This window comes from Rattus norvegicus, chromosome 17, assembly GCF_036323735.1.
Source record: "Rattus norvegicus strain BN/NHsdMcwi chromosome 17, GRCr8, whole genome shotgun sequence".
Lineage (NCBI taxonomy): Eukaryota > Metazoa > Chordata > Mammalia > Rodentia > Muridae > Rattus > Rattus norvegicus.
The window spans coordinates 1,840,302-1,865,893 of NC_086035.1; the positions used below are offsets into that span (position 1 = coordinate 1,840,302).

General features: G+C 45.9%; 1 protein-coding gene across 13 annotated transcripts in view; it reads right to left on the bottom strand.

Moving 5' to 3' along the window:
* Aopep (aminopeptidase O) overlaps window positions 1-25,592 on the bottom strand; it is a 316,008-nt gene that overhangs the window by 23,301 nt on the left and 267,115 nt on the right. The gene's annotated exons all lie outside the window — the stretch shown is intronic.

Consider the following 25,592-nt stretch of genomic DNA (forward strand, 5'->3'; position numbering starts at 1 on the left):
CATAGTTGTTATTTATTTATTTTTTTTTGGTTCTTTTTTTCCCGGAGCTGGGGACCGAACCCAGGGCCTTGCGCTTCCTAGGTAAGCGCTCTACCACTGAGCTAAATCCCCAGCTCCCATAGTTGTTAATTTTAAAGAAATACACAAAGAAAAAAAGTTAGCTTTGTTCGCTCCACTCCCCCGATCCCTGATTTAAAAATTGAGGAGAGCGGCACAAGTCCGAACGTTAGTTTTAAAGTTTCTTGGAGTGAAAAATGTGAAATTTCCAACCTCCAACCCCAATCCAAGTAAAAGCAGCACAAAGAAAACCAACCCTGGCTCTCCTTGGAGCCCCAGTCCTTCACGGGAGGCAGCGGTGGGAAGGGGTGGGTGGGGGCAGGGATGGATGTCACTCTGAGCTCCCTCCCAGAGGACAATCCACACAACGGCAGCCCCCACTTTCTCTTCCATTAGCACAACACCATGCAGAAGAGCAGGCTTACCTCCCAGGTTAGGAACGCCACAGACATGACAAGTCTCGCCATGAAGCTTCCATGGGCACAAACATCAGGACTGCAGCTGGCATGCCTTGAGGGCCAAGGGGAGCCCTTGAGCCCCTCCCTGGCCGCCCAGCTGGCGCACAGCAGCGGCTGCATGGGGAAGGAAGTCAGTGCGGCTCCAGACAGAGTGAGCCTGAGACTAATGCAGCCACAGACTGACAGTGGCGTGAGTTCTATTATTACCCCATTATCACTCTGGGATCTGAGCCGAAATGAAGCATGCTTCCTCCCTGGTGCCATTTCCTTTTATCCTGGCTGGAGACTAAAAGCGGATCAATGGGGCAATAATGTATGATGTCACTTCCATTATAGCTACAGCTTCCCCGCCTCTTTCAGTCTGTCTGAAACGCACAAACGATCAATTCTTCCCAAAAATGGTTAAAAAATGCTTTGGGAGCATGCATCTTCCAGAAAAGCATTCTCTGCTATATTTGTCTATGTTACTTTGGCAGGAACTGTTTACACAGAACAAAACAGAAGACATGGGGGAGGGAGAAAAATCTCAAATTCTCCTGTAGGCTGGAGACTTGTTGGCTGGAATTCAACCCAAACGGGGTAGGGCCGGGGCAGAATGCCACTGACCTTTGAGAGTCACGTGTAGAAGGTGAAGGGGGACCTGGAGGATATAAAACACCTTCATTTTATGAGGCACTCCGAATCTGGAAACCGTTTCCAGGAAACACAGCCACTACCTTGCAGGACTGAAGGCCACCCACTCAGGTCCATGGCTGCCTGCTACAGGTGAGGGACACGGGTGGACGGAAGCAAGACAGGCACGGCTCTGAGACTTAAAGTAAAGTTCCACTGAGTGAATTTTCACATCCAAGATTCTTGCCGATAGCGTGAGATAAGGATACCACAGAGAGAAGCTCCCAAAACAAGAGCAGGAACTTCTATTTCCTCAGGATCCAGAGAGAAACAGAAACACGAGCCAGAGGAAGCCTGGTCTCCTCTGCCTGTCAGGCAAGGGCTTCCTTTCCTGTTGGGATGCACACAACAGGCAGGGTAGGCATGTTAAGCCTGCGTTCAGCAGAAACAGTTCTCCACACAGGTTCTTGTCTGCATAGGACTTTAAAGGACTGCCTAAACCTAAGGGTAGATAGAGCACTGGATGTGAATCTTGTCTGGATTATTTTGAGGGTAAAAATGGAGGTTGCTAGCAAATGAAGGTTATCAAATAATGAAGAGTGAAAGTATTTTTTCTTCTAACTATAGAAATTGACCAACAGGCAGGCGGACTCTCCCAGTGGCGTCAGTTACTCTTGGTTATCGAGCACCTTCAGAGCTACACTTTGCAATGACCACTGCAGCCACAAACATTCACAGAATTCACGATGTCAGATATGTCAGATACGTTACCAATAGCCTGAGATGATATGTGAACTTGTACGTCATTGTTTGATCACAGCACTCCCAAACTACCACTAAATGAAAGACCGTGAGAGCCGCCAACAGCAGGTGGGAGCTGAAGTAGGCTGTGGTAGAGAATCACCATGCTTCCAAGCAGGAGAGTCAAACTGTCAAATGTGCTATGATTTGAACCTTTGTTAGAAGTTTTACCCATGCTTCGTGCGGTGTAACGGAAAGCACATTCTGTGAACTACACGACACCAGACCATCGAGCCAGCTGGATCCTACAACCATGTGACTGCTAATATTTTATGCCATTGTGTAGTTCAGAAACTAAATCATGCTAAACGCTCAAATTAAAATTTTCCAAGGATTTTTACAAGAGACATTTGAGGTTTTCCTGTCTGCCTGTCTAGAATCTGCCAGGCCCATAGTGACGGGACAGAGGGGTCCACTCCCGCCACTTCATGCTTCTGGGGAGAACTGATTCAAACAAGAAGTCCCAGAGCACTTCAGGACATTTTCCGTCCTGCTGAAGGATTCCCAAAGCACAGCACTTTAATGTATCAGAGAGCACTTTCAACTTCTTGTGTTCAGATTTTGATGACATTGACCTTCTCATTTATAAGCAGTGATATCTTAACTCTAAATTCTTGTTATCCACCCATTCATCTCGATGTAAAGTCCAACACAGGAATAAATGCATTTCCATTGTCAAACCTTTAGCTAGTTCTGAGTTAAAACGCAGTGTTGTAGCCACAGAATGGATATTACGGCTATTACAGAGAAGGGGTAGGAGCTTCTGATTTGGTGAGATGGTGAAAGAGAGCTGTTGTCAGTGGAGAGAAGAGTTCAGCATAAAGTGTAGAAAATGCCTGAATTTGGGTAAAACACTCCCTTTCCTCTTTATCAGTCCATGTAGCCGAGGCTGGCTTGAAACTTCTTGGGTAACAAAGGATAGAGAACCTGGAGTCTGAAATTACAAGCGTGTGACACCAAGGAATATTCGGGCTCAGGCATGCGTGCGTGCGTGTGTGTGTTCGTATGTGCGTGTGTTCTTGTGTGTTCATGTGTGTGCGAGTGGGTGCGCACACGCGTGCATGTGCTCCTGTGTTTGTGTGCACACACATACATGCTAGGCCAGTACTCTACCAATTGAGCCACATTTCCAGGACAAATAAAATAAATTTCTAAAGACCTAGGAGGAAGTTAGTGAAGTCCCAGTCCAGTTTTGGGTGACCCACACACCCTTTCCGTCTTTTCTGCCTATACCTTGACCTGAAATATTTTCTTAATCCTGCTGTAAGCACGTCCTGATGAATTTCAGGAGGGATACAGACCGCATGCAGTTCGGGCTGCATCTGCGAATGAACTGCTGAGAAGGCAACCAGGAGTTTCTGAAGTGTAGGCCCAGCTATGTGCCGCTCCCTAACAGGCACACAGGGAGATCGCTGCGTCCTGACCAGGAACAGCATTCGCTGGCTTCGGTCCTTCACCCACAGACCGTGGCAATCTTGTTAAATAGAAAACTTGCTTCTGTGTAAGGAGGTGCTGGCTGTGCAATCCCGGTAAACAGAGTTCAATCTGCAGATCCACATGGAAGACAAATGGCAGGTGCCCACACGTACATCATGCGCACACACAGATAATTGGAAGAAAAAGATTTAAAGATGGAAGAATATTGTTTTCCAAATGCTTACAGATACACACAAAGCTCTGGCATTTAAAGAAAGTTACCAAATATTGTCTGATTTTTTTCTTCCATAAGAAAATATAGTTAACTATAAATTTACTCAATCCCAGAAATTTTTCTTATGTTTCTCTATATTCCTACATTACTATGTCAAACTGAGAAAACCGGTGTGGCTTTACAATAAATGTGCGATTTTTAGTGAATAACTAAGCCAGCCGACACCAGCTCCTTGGCTGAGTCTGGTTCAGTCAACTCTGCCTCCCATAAGGCTGAAAGAACCAGTCATGAGCAAGAGCAAGAGTCACTGTGGAAGCAGCGCCTTCTCTGACTGAGTGCTAATGTGCAGAACAGCCCACCTCCCACAGAAAACACCACCTTCAAAGCTGTATCACAAAGCTAGAATCCCCAAGTTTAAACAGGTCGAAGTATGCTCAAACACAACTCTATTTTAACATCTGTCATGAGAGTGGGCATGCTTAAGGGGATTTATGGTGGACTGAATCCACATGTTTTACGTGCCCACCCGCTCCCAGATTTCATAGTCAAATGATTAAGATGAATTCAGTATCCAACATGGCAAGATAGAGTAACAGGGACGACGTCTGCAAGAAGAGTCATCAATGAGCAACTTAATGGTGTGAATGATCTATTGGGAGCAGATGTACAGAGGCAGGCAAAGGTTCAGAACAGACGGTCTGCTCTGCAGTAGAACAGTTCAGAGAATTCAAGTCCAAATGTTCTGACCTAAAAGAACATTATCAGCTCTGTACGGTGTGATGCTGATGTCTCGGATGCAGTGGACCAGGCTTAGTGAGGATGAGGGTCCACTGATGAAGAAACTGGACTACTATACATGAGGAACAAGCCAGGCCTCCATGTTAAACTTGCTAACAAGGATTAAGATTTAGCATAAAAAACAAAGCCACAAAAACACGGTTATAATGAGAGGGACGAGAGAGGCAGCGGAAGCCCAGAGAAGCCACTGCTCAGAGAGGTGCGCCTCACGCACTCAGGTGTGGGTAGTCAGTTTGAAACAGTTTCGAAATGAATTTCACCCTAAGCTGTTCATCTGAAGTCAAAAAATAATGTCCCCTCGCCCCGGCTCTGGCCTTTCTTCACAGGAGAAGGAGCTGTACAACATAAATATTTTTCTGGCCAGATTTTATTTTCTAATGTTCTTCTGTCTTTCCTCCCAAATCTAAAACTACCACAGATTCTGGCAGATGGCTACAGTTTGCCAGTTGGTTTCTTCTGTATCATTAATGTACGTACAGCCAACCACAAGTACAGACAAACAGCAGGGTGCTACAAGAGGGGGCCAAATCTTACTTCATGAATTACTGCTGGGAAAACAAAGCACGCAGTTGTTATTGAATCAAACACTTGCTAGGTACCACTGTCCCACTGCTACCCAGTGTGGCTGTCTCGATTTACAGGGTTGACCCCATCTTTCATTCCAGTGTGGGCATTTTATACCCTGGATCAACTCTGAAAAATTCAAGAATATTCATGCAAGGGGAAGAAATGAACAACTTGGGGGGGGGGGGCACAGAAAGGGGCTTTGGGCTTTTAGGCTACATATTCCTGTTTTGCAAACCTCAAGGGTATGGAGGCTGTATTGGACCAGCATTTGTTATAAGGAAGAAGCTGCTCTTTGCGATGTGCGTGCAACATATGGGACAGGAACCTCACCAAGTCTCCCTATCCAAAGCCATGCTCCACACACAGTGACCAAGCAAGTCAGGAACAAACACTGGCAAGTACGGAGGCCACCCCCCACCCCCATACAGGAAGCCTAAGAATGGCCCCGAAGTGCTCAGGTCTTCGGTCCATAGTGAGCTCCAGGCTGGATGCAGGGCAGGTATGGCCTGCAACCACAAAGCCCGGGCTAGGAAATTCAGGAAGTCTTTGTGCTGCCGTGGAATGCTCAATCAATAGTGAGGTGTGGGTTTAAGGCTGTGCAGTCTCTTCCTCATCAAGAACGCTAGTGACCCCAAGACAGCTGCCACCTAAAATCACAAGGGCACCAAGTCACTGCTAAAATTTTCACAAAAATAAAACTGCTCAGCTTCTGGCCAGCTTGTGTCTCACTTTGCATAGGTACAATGGGCCCATTTAGAAAAGTCCCCATTGTTTTGTTGAAGTGTTAATGCATTCTAAGTGCTCTGATTATTTTTATCCCCGAGGAGACCTTCCTTCTCCCACAGATCCTAACGGAACTACATGAATTATCTTGAAAACTACCAATTTTTTTTATCCTTTTTAAAGAGAAAGAAATGAAGCTAGTTTTCCTTAAGAGAAATTTTTCCTACGTAATTAAATTACATAACTGAGTTTTTAAAAGAGAAACTTTAAAAACAAGGCACCACGGCACTCACTCTCATTTCTCACCATCACTTTGCTGTCAACACGACAACTAAAACGGTCATTATTCCAAAGTCAGGCAGGACTCTAGTTTACACAATACATGAATCAATACACCACAGCCCAACCCCTAAATGTGTGCAATTATTAAGTGCCAACGAAAACAAATAATCTGAAAAAAGAGTGACTGCAGATCCCTCAAAGTGAGGAGACCCAGAAATTACTCACTTTATAATCACTCACTTTAACACCACAAGCTGAGAACCACTTCCCCTGCTCATCTCCAGCTTAGCTTCTTAACTCAGACCTTTGCGAGGAATGACCACGGCCGAGGCAGAAATACAAGGAACACACTGTGCACCGCAGGGCAACGCAAACAAATGCCGTCAAAGTCAAGGAAGAGTGCGTCCTTTGCTCTGATCTGAGTTTCCATCTGAGCAGAGCTGTTCAGAACCTCAATTTAACCTGCTGACCATTCCTAGACAAAGGCAGAACCAGCCACCTTGCCGCTGTTTTCGTCCTGGAGTGTCCTTCAAGCTTTCCGTGCCGCAGGGTAGGGAGTCTCTTTGCGGATCTTTTCTCCAGGACAAGCCAGAAACTATAATCCCCGTAGCCCTGGAATGCACTCCGGGTAGAAACGCCCTCATCCCGATGCCCTGGAACGCACCCTGAGTAGAGACGCCTTCAACAAGGGAGAACAAAGCAGCAAAATCCCCGATAGGGTGCAGGGGAATACAAGGGAGCCGTGATCTCCTTACCTTGACCTGGGACCTGCACCTGCGTGTACTGGCTGATAAGGGCCGCTTGCCCCGCCCCCTCTGTGCTAGCCAATCCACAAGGCTGCCCCGCCCTGACAGCCCCGCCCCCCGCAATTCCACTAATTAGATGTTCGCCTCCCGCCCGGCACTTACACAAGATGCAGACCAGTCCCAGTACTGCCTGTGATTCAAATGGGAACAAAGGCGGGCTTAACACGGCACTTTTCCTACAATTCACTAAGGTGAGGCCCCCTCATTACACTGGGCTTAACCTCCAGCAAAGTAGAGTCCCATGAACACTTCCGGTGAAGATCTTTCCAGCTATAACAGGGATGTAAAAGCAACGGTTGAAAAACAGTCTGTTTTTTCCCCGCGGAGCAAAAAAAAAAAAAAAAAAAAAAACCGCTCCTGGGTCACCAGGAAGCAACGTGCAGGACTAGGAGGGAGGGCAGAAGAGGAATAAGCTGCCTAGCCGGTTTCTAGTAAACAATCTGCATAATTGCTAATTAGGAGTGTGGGGGTGGGGGCGACTGCCGACCTCTCACTCCAAATCCTTAACAACAGTTACCTGAAAGAGGAAGGGGAAAGAGATAAAGAGATGCCAGAATAAGTTTCTTGGGTTTGCCACAAGCTCTGATGAGAAGAAACACTCCCAGGACACACCACTGGCAGTCTGGTCACGAGGATAAATCCGAACAACAGAACCACTCCACCACGGTCCCTAGTGCTGCCTCTTCAAACGTGATTACCGCTGTGAGCACAGTTAGGTTCCAGGAAGGAGAAGCTGGCATTTGAAGATACATCGTCACAAACAAAACCATAAGGATTTCCCCCCCAAACAAGCAAAATACATCTGGCAGAAACCCATTAACAATTTTAAGTATTAAAATTTCACTCCAGTTTTAGATGCTGAGTGAAATTTCGGGGACTAGAACCATACCCATAAAATATGCGTACAGAAAATATGGCATCGCATGAAGGCTGCCTGGTACCTGCCACATGCCAGTCTTAGTTTGATCTAAGTCGTCTGCACCCTTTTAGAACTGTCCCCAAGCTTACAGGGTGTATTTGTGCGAAGCGTTTTTATTTTATTTTTAAGTTTCAGGCAATGAACTACTGTCTGGGAGGAAGAAATAAAAACCTTGACCCTAAACAACCTGGCACAAATACATTATACAAGTCTTTCAGTGGGACCCACCCACAATAGACTTTAAAATTTTTAATTTTTTGTTAATTACAGTTTCTGTCTCCTTCCAGGCTTTCACTAGGGTATATTCCAGTTTCAGATGAGGGGTCTAACAGTCTAACGGTACACGGCTATGGAAAATTAATACAGCATTTTATTTTCTTACAAAACACCATTTTTGTTTAGCAGCTAAGCACAGTTTAAACCTTAAGTGTAGCAATCATTTTAAGTCTTTTTAAAAGATGTATGCAAAGAAACAGACAAAAACCAAAAACACAAATAATTTCTAGATTAAACAGTATAAAGAAATAGTTAAAACAAATGCAAACCAAAGTCAGCGTATCTAACTCTGCTCAATGCTTTAATACCAAAAACCTGGAGGCTGGGAAATAAAGACACAGAAGGAACTCCCAAACACCTGCTCTCTCAGCCAATAAACAGTAAACAACTAGGTCAGGGAGACCACCCCTTTGGAGAAAAATAGTTCCCCCAGACTCATCTTTTCCAAATTCTTCAGTCAAGATTTAGAAATCAAAGTTTTGGCTAAATTAATCTCCTTTTGGGCAAGACAGAACACTTCTTTATTAAGAATGTTAATATTTTAAATAACACGGATCATTAAAAATCATAATTCCTCAAAGTAGTTTTCAGTTTGAAAACTGAAGGCAATATAAATGCATAACAAAGAGGCACGGGCGAGAGGCTCTGCAGAACTCCCCAGAACGTTCCTGTAAAGATCAACTTTAAGCAGCCTTGCGCCAATGCTCAGGGTTTGATTTTAAAAGCAAGTCTGTAGGAGACTGAACTCTCACCACCAATTAAGAGTAAGCTTCCGTCTGGTCCGGTCCCTAGGGCAGTCTCGCGGCAATGCAGGGGCATCTCAACGTTCTTAGTGTTATCTGTTCAAGCTATTTTAAAAATAATTTTTACTTCCCTTGATGGTAGTCAAACCAAAGGGTTGGTCCATGCCACTTTTAAATTTTTTTTTTTTAAAGAACGAGTCCGGGACCTTTCCCCGCAGGTTGGGCGCTCTCTCTCTCTTCCCAGGCTACCTGCATATCCCAGTCATCTCGTTTAAGCGGCTGCGGAGAGTGCAAGACAAAAAAATAGAAGCCAGTGGTCCTGCTAGAGGAGGCCGTGGCTGTGATGTGGCACGTCCGAAAGTGGGAGCACCTCAAACAGAGCCTTGGGGGATCAGGTAGCCCAGTCCAGCCCTGCCTCAGGAACCTGCGAGCCTTCCCAGCACAGCTCCAGTGCTGACACAAACCACTGATTAGGGAACTGGGTCTGAGGCAAAACCCAACATTCAAATGTAGAGACAAGGACCTGCCTCTGTGGTTCTGAGGACTCACTTTGGTTCTCTGTGTGAACGCGCAAAGGCCAGGCATCCCTTTCTCCAACAGTCACACTCTGGGATGTGAGCGGCAGGCAGCACCTTTAAGCCGGGTCCTTCCCCTTTCCAGCCTCCCTAGGGGCCTCACACCCCCAGCTGTTTGCTATGGCAGAACTCTGGAATCGCGGCTGGAAAGACAGTTAGCAGTCTCCCCCGTCAAGGCAGAGCTCTGGTTTTCTGGGTTTTATCCTCAGTCATTTCAGTCGGCACCTCTCCTATTTCACCAGCTAAGAACTAACTGTGGCAATTGCATCTGCTGGGATTTCCTGAGCTCCGGGAAACCTGGGATGTCTTCTCTCCTCAAGCTCTCACCCAGCATTGGAGTAATATAAATTGTCTCTTAGTAGGATCAAGGCCCATTGGCAGTTATTCTTAGCAACTAAATGATGAAAAGTGAAAATAGTTCAACTTAAAAGGGAAATCAAAGACACTGCACGTACGATCCTACACCATTAATTTCACAGCCATTACAGGCAAATGTCACCTCTATTTCAGGGGTGGGGTGCTTCCTGGGAGTCTGGCGACAGCTTAGCAGACGCAGCCCCACCATTTGCGAATGAAGACTGTGCCTCACAGCTCATAGGCTACCCCACTACCTCAGGAACCACTTGTGGCCAGGGACAATATTACCCAAGGTCTGTAAAGAGATGACCTAGAGGGGAGGGAAAGCACGTGTATACAGTGGTGTCAGCCATGGAAAGGTTCAAAGATGGGTCCTTGAACAAAGGCTTGTGTGTTTAAAAAACTAGTACTGTAATGGAGCTTTGCCCGAAGTGTTAAAAATATATACTGCAAAAAATATAAAGACAATTATTCACAAATCAATACAACTATAATTAGATTGGTTTTTTTTTTTTTGAGTAGGAAGGCCAATTTTCCTTAACCAAAATTATAAAGTACTTATAGTTCACTTAAAATTTCTCTTTACTGAGTAGCTAGCATGTGAGACACTAATCTAACAGGTTAGGTAGCAAGGTAGAAATCCCCATTATATTAACAAGGCACGGGGCCTTTCCTCCTATTCATTTACATGGGTGTATACGTATACGTACATTACTTTCCTGACACAAAGTCTTCTCTGATACTAGATACTTACTGTCTGCCAGCATTAGCTGTGCAGGTTTTCCCAAGTCACTTCCTTTTCTTTTCCACAGATGTTTTACTGTGGTGGGCAACATGATAATAACCTGGAAATCCTGTGATTCTCAGAGGTAAAGAGGCAATGAAGTCAGAGACGGAATTAAGGCTGCACATTAACTAACCTTGTTGATCAGAGCAGAGTATCCTCAACTATAAAGGCAGCGCTACGAGGGTCTTTTTTTTTTTTTTTTTTTTGGTTCTTTTTTTCGGAGCTGGGGACCGAACCCAGGGCCTTGCGCTTCACTAGGTAAGCGCTCTACCACTGAGCTAAATCCCCAGCCCCTACGAGGGTCTTTATTAGCAAAAAGATACTGAGGAGAAAGGACCTGAGAGGCCAGCCTGACCAAGCTGTCTCTGAAGGTGGAGGAAGAGGTAGAGGCTCAAAAAAAATCCATGAAAGCTGTAAGAAGCAAGGAAGTGGCTCCATCCTGCCTCAACTCAAAGGAAAGCAGCCCCACCCATGGTCCATTAGCCTACAGAGGCTTACTTGGACTGTTGACTTCCTGATATTGTAACACAATGCTAATTCTGTGGAGCTTTGTTACAGCAGCCTTAAGAAACTGATACACCAAGTCCCTCTACTGCCAGTACCAACCTTAGCTTCTGGCTTAATGCAGGAGAAAAGGGATAACGTAGAATGCCCTTCATTCCCTGCTGGACCTGAATCCACCAGACTCCTTCTATCAGGAAGCCTCCTTACAATGCACGCTGCTTTGTGGGTGATTTCAGACTCAGCTCTAGAAGCTGAGAACTTTGCTGGGGCAGAGGGGTGGGAAAGAAGGAGGTCTGCTGCTCAACAGAGCACCACAGCCAGGCACAGGGCGTTAACCTAACAGGCCAAACATGAAACAGAGCGCCACCGGCAACTGTGTCTTGATCAAATCTAGGAGTTAATCAGTAACATAACCCCACCACCTTTTTTCATGGCTTTAATTATTACAGCCAGTAAGAAATACTCAGCCGTCTCTGTTTAGTAATGTTTTATTTACCCCTAAAGGCTGAAGTCTTCATTAAATGCAGAAGAGTTGAGTTCAATTCAACACATATGGTGAGCTCACAGCCGGGTTGCCTTTTCCTTAAGTGTCTCTCCCCAGCACACCCACCCCCAAGGACCCCAGATATTTAATACACAATCGCCATTTAGCAACACCAAGATTTTATGTCACTACCTATTTTCTGAAGATTTATTTTTCAACAATTCCCCTCATGCTTTGTTTTGCCAGCACAAATGTCCCAAACATATGTGTGAATGCTAAACCTGGCTAAATCTGGGAGGAGCCCAGAACCTTTGGGTTTAAGCTGACAAAATATCAATGAAGTAAAAGGAACGGGGAAACGGTAATACCTAACATTTCCTGCAGCCCACATGGCCATAAATTGATGCCCATCCACGTCTTATTACCAGTATGGCAACTCTGACAGGTATCTGCCCGTTCCTGGTTTGTATCTCCTGCAAAAGGAAATGGCTACTTCCAGGTAAATGCTTCAATAATTGAACTGTAGGGTGGGCCATATTTCCTTGTTGTTAGATCAGTACTCCAGCTCTGACTGACACTACACTGGGCTGTGGAGCTGATAAGACAGTGGAGGACCCTATACAAGGGAGGCTAAGGGAAAGGGTGGTGGTTGGGAGTGGGGACAACCAGTGTGTCTGAGCTGAGTAACTGATAAACCTCCTTTGGACATACGATTTGACGCAGAGATGGCAGACACCTCGTTTCTTCCGTTAGGAGTCATAATTTGAGCAGCTGGCTTGGCTGGAGGAGCAAATGCTGAACGCTGAGGGCTACTTATCAGACAATTCTCAATGCCAGACTGTTTCTGAAGAGCAAGACTCCAATAACACAGGGTAGTCTGGTGGACCCCATACAAACCCCCTGTGACATTCTATTAAATGTTTTTAGTTCATAGATACACAACCACAGCTGGTCTCTCTGACTCCCTGCCTATCTAGAAAGTCCATGTTGAACCCTTCTTTCAATCCTAAATTGGGTCAGTTCTCCACATAAATTCCAGTGGTGCGTTGGTTAAGTGAGGTCCTGCCCAGCCAGATGTAACCTGGATTCTATGAGAAGAGGCCTTTGAGAGCAAGCATCTTTTGGAAAAGGTGAGTGGGGATGACCCAGAATCCCAGCATCCAGGGTAGCTTCACAGACTAAGCTTGCTGTTTGCCAACAGCTAAGGATCTTGATGCTACAACAGTTAAAGGAACAAGACATAATGCTCCTTGAACAGATGCCTTCTCTGCAGAGTGTGCCTGCCTGCACTGTAGAAACACTAGTCACTTTACAGTGGGGGGCTATTTACAGCTCTTCTGTCTCCATGTCCTAGGAGTGCCCACCAGTCTCCACAGGCAGGTAGTGTTACTGTTGCCATGAGTTGTACTGAGTAATTCTGTCGTTATGCATTTTGTTGCTTTATTCAGTTTTGGGTGTGTGCTTGTGCTCAGATTTACAATGTGTACAAGTTGCCTAGAAAGCAAAGCCCGAAATTCATAGCCTGGTACAGGCTAAGCTGCAGCCCACTAGAAATCAGCAGGCCCCTACTACAGTATGGGGTGAGGGACATTCCCATTCCCCCCATTGTTCCTGTGTGATGCTATCTAGTTTATACAGGAGTTGGTGTAACTGGAAAGAAGTGAGAACCTTCCCCAGTCCTCCTGAACGCACTATACCCTTTGGGAAATCCACGTTCTCTTTATGTGACTTTGTTGTGGCAGACAGTGCTCACATGGCGGGTGGACAGACAGGTGGATGGAAGGGTTGACACCCAGAAGCCCCTCACACATTGGGCAGCTTTCATCTTGAGTCTGGTGAAGTGTAAACATGTCTATGGTGCTCTCCTACCGTGTCTCTGACTCATGGTTACAATGTATCAGAGGAAACTCTTGGCAGAAAACTGGTCAGAGTCGGCAAAAATCAGCAACTGAAGTCAGTTTGCGAACTCTTAGGAGTTTTGAGGTTGCTCTAAGGGAATGGGCTCCACTGCTTCATGGCATCCCAACTGGGACACAGCAGCTCCTAAGAGTGGCCTGCCTCTCCCTACTAGAGCAGCTAGCTGGAAGTCAATCATGTTCCTGGGTTTCTCATTCCACTCTTGAGAGTGGGGATGCACCTCCCTAGCTCCTTTAGCAATCTCTTGGAAGAAACTGCCCAGAACAGAAGAGGGCATGTTAATTTACAGACCTGGGAGTGGGAGGGATTTACTGTCCCAGGGGAAATGACAGTTAAGTTCCCTGGGTAAGACTTGAATTCAGAGTGCAGAAGTACATAATGCCCTCTGCCACATGCTGTAATCTCAGATGGAGACAGTCGACAGAGTCCTCTGTCCCTGAACACAGCAGTGCATCTGACGACTTTCCGCAGTTAATTGAACAGCAAAGAACTCAGATCAGCTTTCTAGTTAAACAAGGGATAGCTTTAGAGAGAACCTTCCGCACATAAGGTCAAGAGTATTTAACAGAAAACCTTCCTCTTTAAAATCGTGACAAAGGCATTAGATGAGGTAAAATTGTAATTGCTCCTGAGATTTAACCATGGTGACGGTTGTGATTTAGGTCCTTTAAGAAAGGTCCAGCCTGGGCTTTCTAATGCTCACAGCCCCTTCTTAAGTCAAAGATAGCATATTGCATTGTGATGTTCAAATCCTAAACAACTCACCTGCCTTGAAAGGCTTCAAGAGATGGTCACTAACCCACAAAGGAAACCCCAATTCTCCTGTGACCTGGTGCTGCTCTGAAAGTGGTGCATTCAGAACTCATAGCCTACTGACTGGTTAAGAGCTGGACTTTGAAGGGGACCTCAAGGTCAGCTCAGGGGAGCTCAAGAGGTGTTCAAGACAGGTTTGTGGGCTGACAAACTCAAATGGTTCTCAATAACCATCGTTCCCCAGGGCAACTGCGCCCCCCATCTCTCAGTTGTACAAGGAGATATATTTGGAAGGAACTGCCATCTTCTCTGCACATTAGAAAAGCCCCCAAACAAATCCAATCATTTTGCTAAATGAATGAAAAGCTACACTTCTGCGTTTTATTTTAAAGAGCAAGTAAATATTTTATTTTACAGCATATATTTAAGAAAATTGAGAAGGGAACTCTAACTCTCTTAAAGAGATGTAGCAGCTATGGGTAACCCAGGCAAGCCCAGAGTGGGAGAACAAGTTCTTCCCAGGGAAACCCCGACTGGTCATCCAACAAGAGGTTCAGCCCTAAAAACATACAAACGCAAGCAACATTATAGAGACTAAGCAGGCTGTACTTATATGTAACAACGACTAGGAATTTAAGGCGGTATGGAACAAAGAACCATGGGTCTGAGACAGCACGATGTGAGGTGACAGGAAGGGCAGGATGTAGCAAATGGAGGGGGAGTAGAGTAGCATTTTAATTTGAAACAATAAAATAATATTTTAAATTAATACCTTTAAAGGTGGCAAAGGCCTTCATCCCTGACCCACTGTGATGGTCATTTTAGGGGCAGCTGCTCTTAAGGAATTCATTTAAAACTTAGGGCTTTCTTCCTATAAGCGAAGGTTAAAAGCAAGTAGGGCTTGTCAGATAAATTCTGTCTCCACAAACTATGATTTCATACTTTAATTAACTATGTTTACAGATGTCCCTCTGAGAAGTTCACTGGCAAAGATCTTTAAAAAGCCACCAGTGGAAGGTTCCAGCCACCTTCAAGCTCAGAGTAACTCACATGCATACGGTGAGGGTGGTGTCTCTGAGGTCACAATGTACAAGTTGGTAAAGCCATTTTAATTAGCCGCAGCAAGGACTTGGGGAGACTGGAAATATAATATCCCCACAAGCTGTATTCAAAAGGGCCCTGTCTCAAGAGACCTGCACTCAAGATTTGTCCTCTAGGGAAGGCCCAGAAAGCATATCTGGGAAATGAACGATGGGGGACCAGAGGAAGGGGTGGGGGGAAATAAGTATTATCTGATTTTGGTGTAAGTGACATTGACTTTACAAAACACAATATCAAATACACACGACTTATAAAGAAATTTCCTGGTACTACCCCACTTGGACACCTACACTGAGCCACCAGGATGCTCCACTTGGCCCTGAAGCGTGAGTCTCTGCAGCCCTGGCTCCAGAATACTACAGGAGGCATAACTGGGGCAGATCTTCCAAGCACACCAAGAGGCAATGCCTAGTTTAGAAACAGTGGAATGTGGTAATCACGAAATACTCATCTTTTCTACATCACTGAGCAATGCGATGGATGGACAGGCCAGATTCCTATCATAGCCAAAGCTCGCCCAGTCTGATCCACCCCTAGGTAGGAATCCCTGGCAAGGCCCACGTGACAACAGCATTCAAGAGTCTGTGTTCTCTCAGTATGGTTCCAGTCCAGTGGAAGAATTCCAGGTGTCAAAGCATAGGCAATTGTCCCACCGCTCCCTACTGGAAACAGGAGGGTATTCACAGCCTGTCCACAGTGCCCTTGTCCAATGGGGCCTCCTCACAAGACAGTACATGTATTGAGGAAGTTAGTTATCCAAACAGAATTTCAAAACTGTTTCACCTTTATCCCATGTTGTCACAGCCTCAGCCCTCACGATGCTTCTACCCACATCTGCTTCTCACACAAGCAGCACGCTCTCAAACTCCCTCATCTGTCCGACCTATACAGACCCGGCTTACCAGGACAGCCCTTCCTGTGGCTCCCGAACACTGTGTGACACACCAAATTTCATGCATGGAGAATGCAGGGACTCCTCTGTGAATCACTCACTGTTCAATCTACTGTCTAAAAAGCCTAAAGAAAATATAGGTGAGGTGACCGACTATTTAACCTTGACTTTGAGGACAAAGAAAGAACGGGTGCTTCAAACAGAACTGAAAACAGGCACTTGGGGGCAGAGACAGAAGAATGACAAGTTTGATGCCAGTCTGGGCAACTTAGCAAGAATCTGTCTCAGAAGTTTAAATGCAGAGAGGCATAGTGTACAGTAGAGCCTGGAACTCATTCCCCAGCATGAGGTATGAGGGTAAGCAAAGCATCAGGAATGCCGGGACTCCAAAACAAACTTCTACTAGAACACACAGCACGGGCATAATGTCAGCGAGTCATTCAGAACACAATCCTCTCCTGTTCATGACCCCACACAGAGGTGACAGGACATGTGAGAATTAAGAATCTCCCCAGGATTAAGCAAAGAGTGGAAGTTGATAGTTTTCCCATTTGCTACCAGTTCAGATGCGCGCATACGAGATCTAGGGCATTTAACTTCAGATGCAATGTGAATTTTGCATACTTCATGGAAGAAAACACAAACACGTGTGCTGCGACTGCTGGCTCCTGTTGAAGCCTCAGTTCAAGCTCCTATCTCCGAATGTCAGAACTTCACATACAGGCTTTCTGGTGAAAGGTACATGTTGAGTAGAATAACCCACTAATTAATGATAATCACAACTAGCCTAGCATTTCATCTCTTTAGAAAGCAAAACCTCAGGGCTGGGGAGATGGCTCAGTGGTTAAGAGCGCTTTCTGCTCTTTGCAGAGAACCCAGATACTGTATCAGGCAGCCTAAAACCACCCCTAACTCCAGCTCCACCATGGGCACTGCCCTCATGCACAAACTCATAAACACAGATACAATCAAAACTTAAAAAAACTTTTTTTTGAAAAAACAAGAAAACAGTTTTGGAATTTTACCTGTAGCAACATTCTCTGACAGGCACATTCAGGTCACCCATCACAGGGAAGTGTGGAAAGTCAGTTCACTGTGGGTGCAGATGAGGGTCACTGTGTGAGGGGAAAATGGAAGAAGCTGTCCCACACTTTAAGGACCAGGAAGAATAGCAACAATAACAGGAGGGAGGCACGGTGAGGTCAGGCTTGAACCTCACTCTCTCAGTCTCTGGACGCTGTGACCTGCTGTAAGACCTTCCATGTCTCAGAACACATGGACACGGCATCAGTATAGACATAATTAGCACATTAGGCTGAGCTATTCTTAGTTAACTGTGTTGGCTACAATTGCAGGTACCTTTCCTAGCCATATCAGGTATGTCTCCCACAGCACTGCTTCTAAGTGAACTCTGTGCACGGTACATGGGTGTTCTAGAATCAATTAAGTTTCCTGTTCCAGCAGCTGGCATAACTCTAGGAACACCTTAGTGCCTGCCTGCTGTGTGCACTGTGTGCACACCTCTCATGAGGCCCTGGGAGTCTCTCAGGAGTAGACCCCAGAGAATAGTGAGAAGCAACAGCACCCAGTTGGCTCTGCTCACTCCAGCAAGGCCCACTGCTTCTTCTGAGACAAGAATCAACACCCGTTACTGCCCCAAGAGGTCTTGTGAATGAACCCCCAGGAATACTATGAGCCACGGGAACCAGGCCCTCACTGCAGGTTCTGGTCACTCCAACTCTGGAACCTCTGGTAGGAACAGTGCCACCCACATTGACCATCACACACAGGAACCCACCTCTAGATTTCACCGTGGCTTCACTTCTGGGGTTTCCTGAGTGGCAGGTCTTACTTCATGGGGATCGTATCTGAGGCCACGTGTCCTCAGTAGGTGGAGCTTTCTAACAGGCTGGCAGACATAGCTAAAGCTCCAGGTTGGAGAGATCTGAAAATGAAGGGCTTCAGCTGGACAGAAACCAGACTGTGGGGTTCTCATGAACACGCAGGGCAGTGCACACACTCCAGAAGCAGAGTCACCCGGCAGCATTTCTGAGCTCTGCAGTTAGCTGGATTTTCTGGGACATGTTCCTTCTGATCAGGGTCCTTTTTTGTGTTATGGTTAATGTAACAGGATGAGAGAAACCACAGAGTACAAAAAGCTACAGAGGAGTAAGAGACTTCTCCATGGCCCCCATAAGCACCAGAGAAACACGCCTTTAGCAGAAACACATGCACTCAAAAGCTGGGGCGGGACTCTGGAACATCAAAGCCCCTCAGTTGTGGCACAGTCCATACACGGGATGGTTCCCCAGATAAGTGGGAAAGTAGAAAGACGGGTTACATGTGATGGTCCCGTTTGAACCAGGACACAGCTCTGAAGGAGCATGGGAGGATGTGGCCTGAGCAGTTCAGGAAGCTTGGGCTCAACGTCCTGCCTTGCAAGAGGCAGAGCTGGGTCTAAAGTACATGGCTAAGTTCTAGCAATCTGTCTTTACAGCCTGACTCTTCTCAACTATAGTAACCCCACAGTTTAGCAGCCACCATTGCCAGGTGTACACACAGAACTGGGCTCTCAGGCTCTGACGATGGCAAGGCTGTAATCAGCAATTTCCTCTAGAGCTAAAAATAACAACCCAGTACTCTGGGCATGAGAGGCAGAAAATGCCTTGCTTGGTGTCTGGGAGAAGAAGAGGGTTGCTTGGGTTTCATGACATTTATTTCTGAAACTAACTGGAGCAGAGGCAGAGAGAGACACTCCCTCTGTTTCCCTAAGAACTTCAGGTCAATGCCAGGAATCTACTAACTGCCAAAACAGTTAGGCCTCTTTGTCTATGCACAGCTCCCGTTAGCACGCACATTACCAGCACCTTCACGGCACTGTGTCTCTCTACATTTCTTGTCCCCATCATAGCCAGCCAAGCAGTCAAGAGAGAAAGCTGGTCAGCAAAGCCAGCCAGGCCAGAGGATAGAATGAAAACGCCACAGCAAAAGGCCAAGTGTCGGCTCTGCTCCTTTCAGGATTCAATTATGCTGCTTTGAAGTTTAAGCTATTTGCATTTTAATAAAAGCCAGAAAAGAGGACCCGGCTGTGTTGCTGCACATTTCTTAGAAGTACGCTGGCAGTATCCATTTCAGTGCAGCCCTTAAAGTAAAGCAGCACTAGCCCCACAGTTAATTGCTGAACAGGGGCTCATCTTCCATGACTTCCATACTGTGACTACACACTAAACACTCAGTGCTGGTGGCTCACAGAGTCCCCTCACATCTTGCAACAGATGTCAGTTCAATTCAAGTACCTAGGGAAGAGGAAAAACAAGCGGGCTGCCTGGCTCTTCATGCTGACGTCACCAAGAGAAAGTCACTGGCAAAGAGGGAACGAATCTGCAAGGCCTGTCTCCATCCTGGCCCTGCAGGATGCTCTCTAGATTGCCCTGCAGCCACAGACATCCACTGTGGAACAAGGGATAATTTCACATGCATCTGTCCAAGTCCGCAGAACTTCAGGACGACAGCTACAGCAAGTACTGAACCCCAGTGTTCATGGCCGGGCAAAGCACTTTCTATGAAAGCTACAGAATAAATCTTTTCCCAAAAGCAGAATTTTAAAAACATCATTGAATTTGATTAATTTAAATAATAAAAAGGAGCTTGAGAAAACTACCTTTGAAGTAAAAAAAAAAAAGTCATAAATGTAAAACACATTCCCGTCCTTCTCTAATAATTATTTCTCCTAAAAGACTTAAAAGGCAAAACAGTATTCAGAGTAAATAGCTGAATGTCCAGGCAACCGTAATTTAAGTTTTTTTTTTTTAAACCTTGCCCTATTTTTAAAATTTTGTCTAACAGACAATACTACTTGGATAATAAGAAAAGGAAAGGCCAAAATTCTTAATCTTAGGTTGGTTGGTTTGAATGCAAAAGCTAAGCATGGTGAACCCAATGAAAACACTGAACACAGACCCCACCAGAAGTAAAGCTTTCATGTAGAAGTAGAGACCACACTGGCCGCAGCCCCCGGTAATGGAGCAGGAATGCCAGGGACCACTGTAAAGATGCTACATCTGCCAGCCAAGCACTGAGAGAGGAGACAGACTACAGGCTACTCGGATTCTACAAGGAACCCTCTATGGCACACATGTTAGAAACAGGAAGCCCTGCCTAAGACCAAGGTGAAAAGAGAGCTGAGTCCTGAAAGCTGCCCTCTGATTTCCACACCAGTGCTGTGGCACATACACCCTCCCCCGTGTCATAATGAGGGAGGGAGGGAGAGAGGGAGGGAGAGAGAGAGGGAGAGAGGGAGAGAGGGAGAGAGAAAGAGAGAGAGAGAGAGAGAGAGAGAGAGAGAGAGAGAGAGAGAGAGAGAGGAGAGAAGTGTGAGTCCCCCATCAGAGAAGCAAGCTGCAGCAAGTGGGGCACTTTTGGTGGCAGACAGAGCTCTACCACCAGGAAGCTTTGCTCACTTGAAGCCTCCTCCTCCAAGCCCTCCCCATCACCCTTGGCAACTTCTCCCAACTAAAGACTAAGTACTATGGTCTAAAAACCTGCGGGGACCCAGTGTCGGTGGTTTTCAGGGAATGAGATACAGCACCTCACTTTTAAAACTAGCTTGAAATAAAAACTCCTAGAAAACCTAACACACATAGTACATGTACTTGGGTGAGGAAGCCTTGACACAATGTCCCACTTAAAATATAAGGGTAGATTACAGTCTGCTCATGAGAATGTCTTTATTGGCAGGCTGAAGTCTGCCACCCAGGAAGGCACAGCAGTGCAGTGGTGGATGACCTGCAGGAACACGCAGCTACTGACACAAACAGGTTTTTAACTCAGTTGCCCAGATGCCACAAAAAGCATCCTGTGGAACCTTTCTGAAACTACAACCAATTCTGGGGAACTCTCGACAGAATGCCTTCCTTCCAGGTTGCCTTGGCTGCCCCCGTTCTTGAGAACATGAGCACAAGTTGAAAACACGCACAATAGGTGCTGAGACTACATGTTGGGAGGTCTCGAGTGCACAACTAACTGCTGCACTCAAAGGGGTTTCCAGCAGTCCTTCCAGGCTCTACCTACTTACACAGGCCTGGAGGCAAACTTAACCATGACAGCCACATGAACCCATAAGGATTCATAATGAACTGCCCTGTAACACAATGTCCATCTGGAGCCAAAACCATCCTTCTGAGCTGATCAGCGGTCTGTTCAAATATCAGTGCCTGAGAGTCAGCTTAGCAATCACTGTCCCTCCCACAGACCTTGGCACTAAAGAGCTATGAGTCAGCTCTCTTCCCTTCCTCTCAGGAAGCCATGCGTTCTCTCATATTCTCTCTCTCTCTCTCTCTCTCTCTCTCTCTCTCTCTCTCTCTCTCTCTTTCTCCCCGCCCCCCTCTCTCCCTCCTGCTAAAGCTGACTTTTGAACAAGCACTTATTCTCAAAACAGTTCACATCCAGTGTTCTAGGTTCCTACTTCCACTCCACATGGTAGGTCTGCCTAGGATTGAAGGGCTGCTTCCCCAGCTTCCCCAAGACACACCCCACTCACTTGAGCAGAGCCCCTGCAAATCTTCAATGGGGCAAGCACTGTGACTGACCTGCCATGCAAGGATACTACACAGCTGGCAGGACTTTGGACAGGCCAGTGGCGACAGCCCTGTACTCATGGAAACATAGCAGATGCCTTTCTAATAAAGAATCTGACAGTCCCCCAATTCCATCAATTAGGAACTAATGGTCTAATTATTGACAGCACCACAAAACAGGGCTCCCAAGACTCATCCAAGCCTGCTTCACATTAAAATAATGTACATACTCAGAAGCACAAGCCAGCAAACATTATGTGGAGTCACAGAGAAACTGAGAAAAAAAAGAATTTAAGATACAGAAATCACTTTCTCAATATAAATCAACGTACTGGGCATCACACACCTCCTCCTCAACTTTGAACTCCAACAGTTAACAACCTCAAAGTTGCTAAAGTGCCATGTGCAGGACTGATGGCAGAATGAAAGCACAGAGGGGACAAGGCAGTAAGGGCAACAACTTCAGTGAGCACATGTAAAACAATGTCTGTGTCCTTGGTACGTATCGAAAATAACAGAAAACCTATGTCCCTGCGAAAAGTCACGAGTCTTTCAGCAGCATTGTTCATGGTGGCCTCAAGTGAAAAACAACCAAACTGACTACTAGAACAAAGCTAGATAAAATGTGGTATGTCCATACACTGGAATATTACTCAGGAATGAAAAGGAACGAGTTATAATCCTATTATTACAACAATGGATTGACCTAGAAACATGCTTCATGATGAAAGGCAAATGCAGTAGCATACATGTGTATCTATATATCGTATAGTTAATTCCACTGTTGTGAAACACCCAGAAAATACAAATCTACAAAAAGGAAAAGTGTTTTCTGGGACAGGGAGAAGGGTGTGTGGTTAAAAATGACCACTAAGCGGCACTGAGGATCTCTGAGGGTGATGAACCCTAGATCTTAGTGATGCCTATACAACTCAACCAATTCAAAAAAAACCAAAAAAAAACAAAAACAAAAACCACTGAATTGTTTATGGTATGTAAATTGTGCCTCAAGGCTGTCGAAAACACATGTGTGCATGCAGCGCCTGCAGCTGAAGCCCTGGGCAGCTGTGGAGCATTGGGTCTGTGCTGCGTGGCTTTTACTTTCCTGACTCTGGAGTGGAAAAGATTACATCAGCCCATCAGCATCAGGAGAACGCAGAAGTCTGCTCTTCAATTTCCTCCTGGATAATAGGGGAGTGTGGGGGAGACAGGGGCACGCAGAAGAGCAAGCAAGTCTGCTCCTTCTTCATTACAGAGTTCAAGCCAGGTCACGGCCCCATTAGACAGGAACCGGCTGGGCCCGGTCATACTTCAAACTGCCGGCGGGGGCAGTGCTGGGGCTTGGAAACTGCGGAGCCCACCACACCAACAACACAGGACTGTTACAGGGTGGCACACACTGAACAGTAAGTAATGAAATGAGAAACTGGTAATGCCCTTATGTTTGGTTCATATACCCTAAAACAAACACAAGCCTTTGACCTTCCAAATCTCTAAGTTAGGCTGTGCGTGTTAAAATCAACATCAACTTAATAATTACCCATAAAGAAAACATCAATCTGCTAAGCAGAGTGTGCAGTGACCTGAGACGCCCTAGCTTGTTGTCCCCTCCCATCTCTGAAAAACCTGACATTTGTCAAGCACTGACTGAACTCCTAGCTGTAACCTGGAGAGGCCCGGCAGACGGTGTACAAGCTGCTTTGCAGAGTCCTGTACTGTTGGCCATGGGAGGGGAGGTTTGGAGTAAGGATGATCTAGTGACACAGCGTGACCAGGCCCCAATGCACAGAAGGACCCAGTCAGAAACACGCCATCACCTACACATTCAGGGTAAGCACCTCAGGGCTGCAATTCCCACACGGGTTTGGAACGGAAAGGGAAATAAAGCAAAGTGCATACATGAAAAGATGACCACAATGATAGAAATCAGGGGTAGGGGTATTTTTAGTTGCAGCTAATTTGGGCAAAGATACATTTGATGACAAACAGATTGCCATGGAAACAGTCAAACAGGCAGGAAATAGGAAATGCTCTATGCATCTCCTTTCCCACTAATCCCAAGAGGGTTCCTTTTATTTTGAGAAGAAAGTAATAAAACTGTCCTGACTGCCAATATCCCCTTTACTGAGAGTTACTCTGGCCTTACTGGATGGTGGTACTGTGTGCACAGGCCCAGAACATGCACATGCTCTGGTCTGTGCAACCAGGAGTCAACAGGGGTACACAGACTATTGGTAACTGCTGTAGCCATCAGTTGGGTGTCACTTTCTTTGGCCTATGAAATCCCCAGTCCTTCCTTCTACGGATGGGAGGAAATGGGGAGAATGTTCCAGAGGCCTCCGCCCTTCCCCTAATGGAGTCTGCAGGGCAGTGACTGCTCTCTGCCAGCAGCATCAGAATGCTCTAAGAATGCTGAGGCACCACAATGGGTGGTGTCTTCTTGTGACTCACGTCCAGCTCACCCTTCTCGCTCACTTCTCTCTCATCTTCTTTCTGGATTCTGCACGTTAACTTCAGAGAGAAGACGGGATCTGAGAGGATAAGACCACAACCTGCCAATACTGATCCTGTTAGCTAATGCAACATTTGACATGAAAATTATCCTGCATAAAAAAATCATTTCTTCCCCCATAAAAAATTCAAGAATGCTTATAATCCACAGGGCATGAGAGTTTCAATCCTCAGCAATTAGGAAGCCACAGTCAGTCCACTGGGCTTTTTCCAAGGACCCTTTTAACTACTTGAAAATGACAGCTGATTACCAAGTAACAATGTGGCTCACCTATAAAACCCTTCTAAAATGTATCGATCCTCAATTACATAAGCAAGGCCATTCTGAAAAGCCTTTTTAATCATGCATAGCCCATTACTCATAGCTGAGACACACAGCCCATTTCTTTAGCATCTAAGTGGGTTTCTGTTAGTAAGTCTGAGCTTAGGGAAACATATTAGCTATTCTGAGTGAATTCTACCTGAGAATCACAGTTATTGTAAAATCTGCCCTCTATCATGGAGTGGAGGTGGGGTGGAGATCACAGTGCTTGTCTTGAAAGCTGCTCTAGCTTCTTTTGTACTCAGGACAGCAGCAGGTACCACACTTGTGGGCTGCTAGACCTTGCAAAATGAGCTTAGTTGAGACCTTACCCCAAAGCAGTAAAACAGCTTTAGTGGCTTCCACTAAAATCCCCTTGGAGGAGCCAGTGGAATTCCCAGCAGAACCCCAGTGAATTCTGCTGTTTTCTGAAGACAGGGTTTCAGGTAGGGCAGGCTGGTATCAAATTCTTTATGTGGCTAAGGATGATGACCTTGAAGTTCTAATCATCCTGTCCCTACTTTCTAAGTACTGGGATTAAAGGAAAGGCGTCGACCCAGGACAACTTCTAAGTGAGACTGGAAAGCATGCTTCTTACAACCTCCGATTCATCTAGTTGGTACCTGCCAGAGCAGTGTCTGTGCAGTTACCTGGGGACATTGCAGCTGGCTTGCAGACACCACAGCAGTATTGCAAACACCCCAGTGGCCTGTACTACAGCTGCCATTCCCTATCTATTCTCAGCTCTAGGGCTCCTGTCCTCTTAATTTAAAAGACAAATGATTGTGAAGCCTGAAAACTAGAAGGCCATCATCACTGGTAGTATTAGTAGCCACTGTTTGCGAGCAATGACCCACTGGCAGCATTTTGAGGCTGCTGTAGGATTGAGTGACCAAGAGAAAAATGTGGAATGTGAGATTTCATTCCACCTGTGTGATTCCATACCCCAGTGTTGAGGACTCTAAGGAGAGAGGAAAATGCCAGATTTCAGCTTAATTCTAAATGAGCTGCTGACCACAGCATCACTCTGTTCTCAGGAAACCACACATTCTGGGAAGAGAAATGAACAGTCCAACCACAGTTAGCATGACTAAGAAAACCAAAGTGAAATCAAGGAGTGGGAAGTACACCATGCTTCACA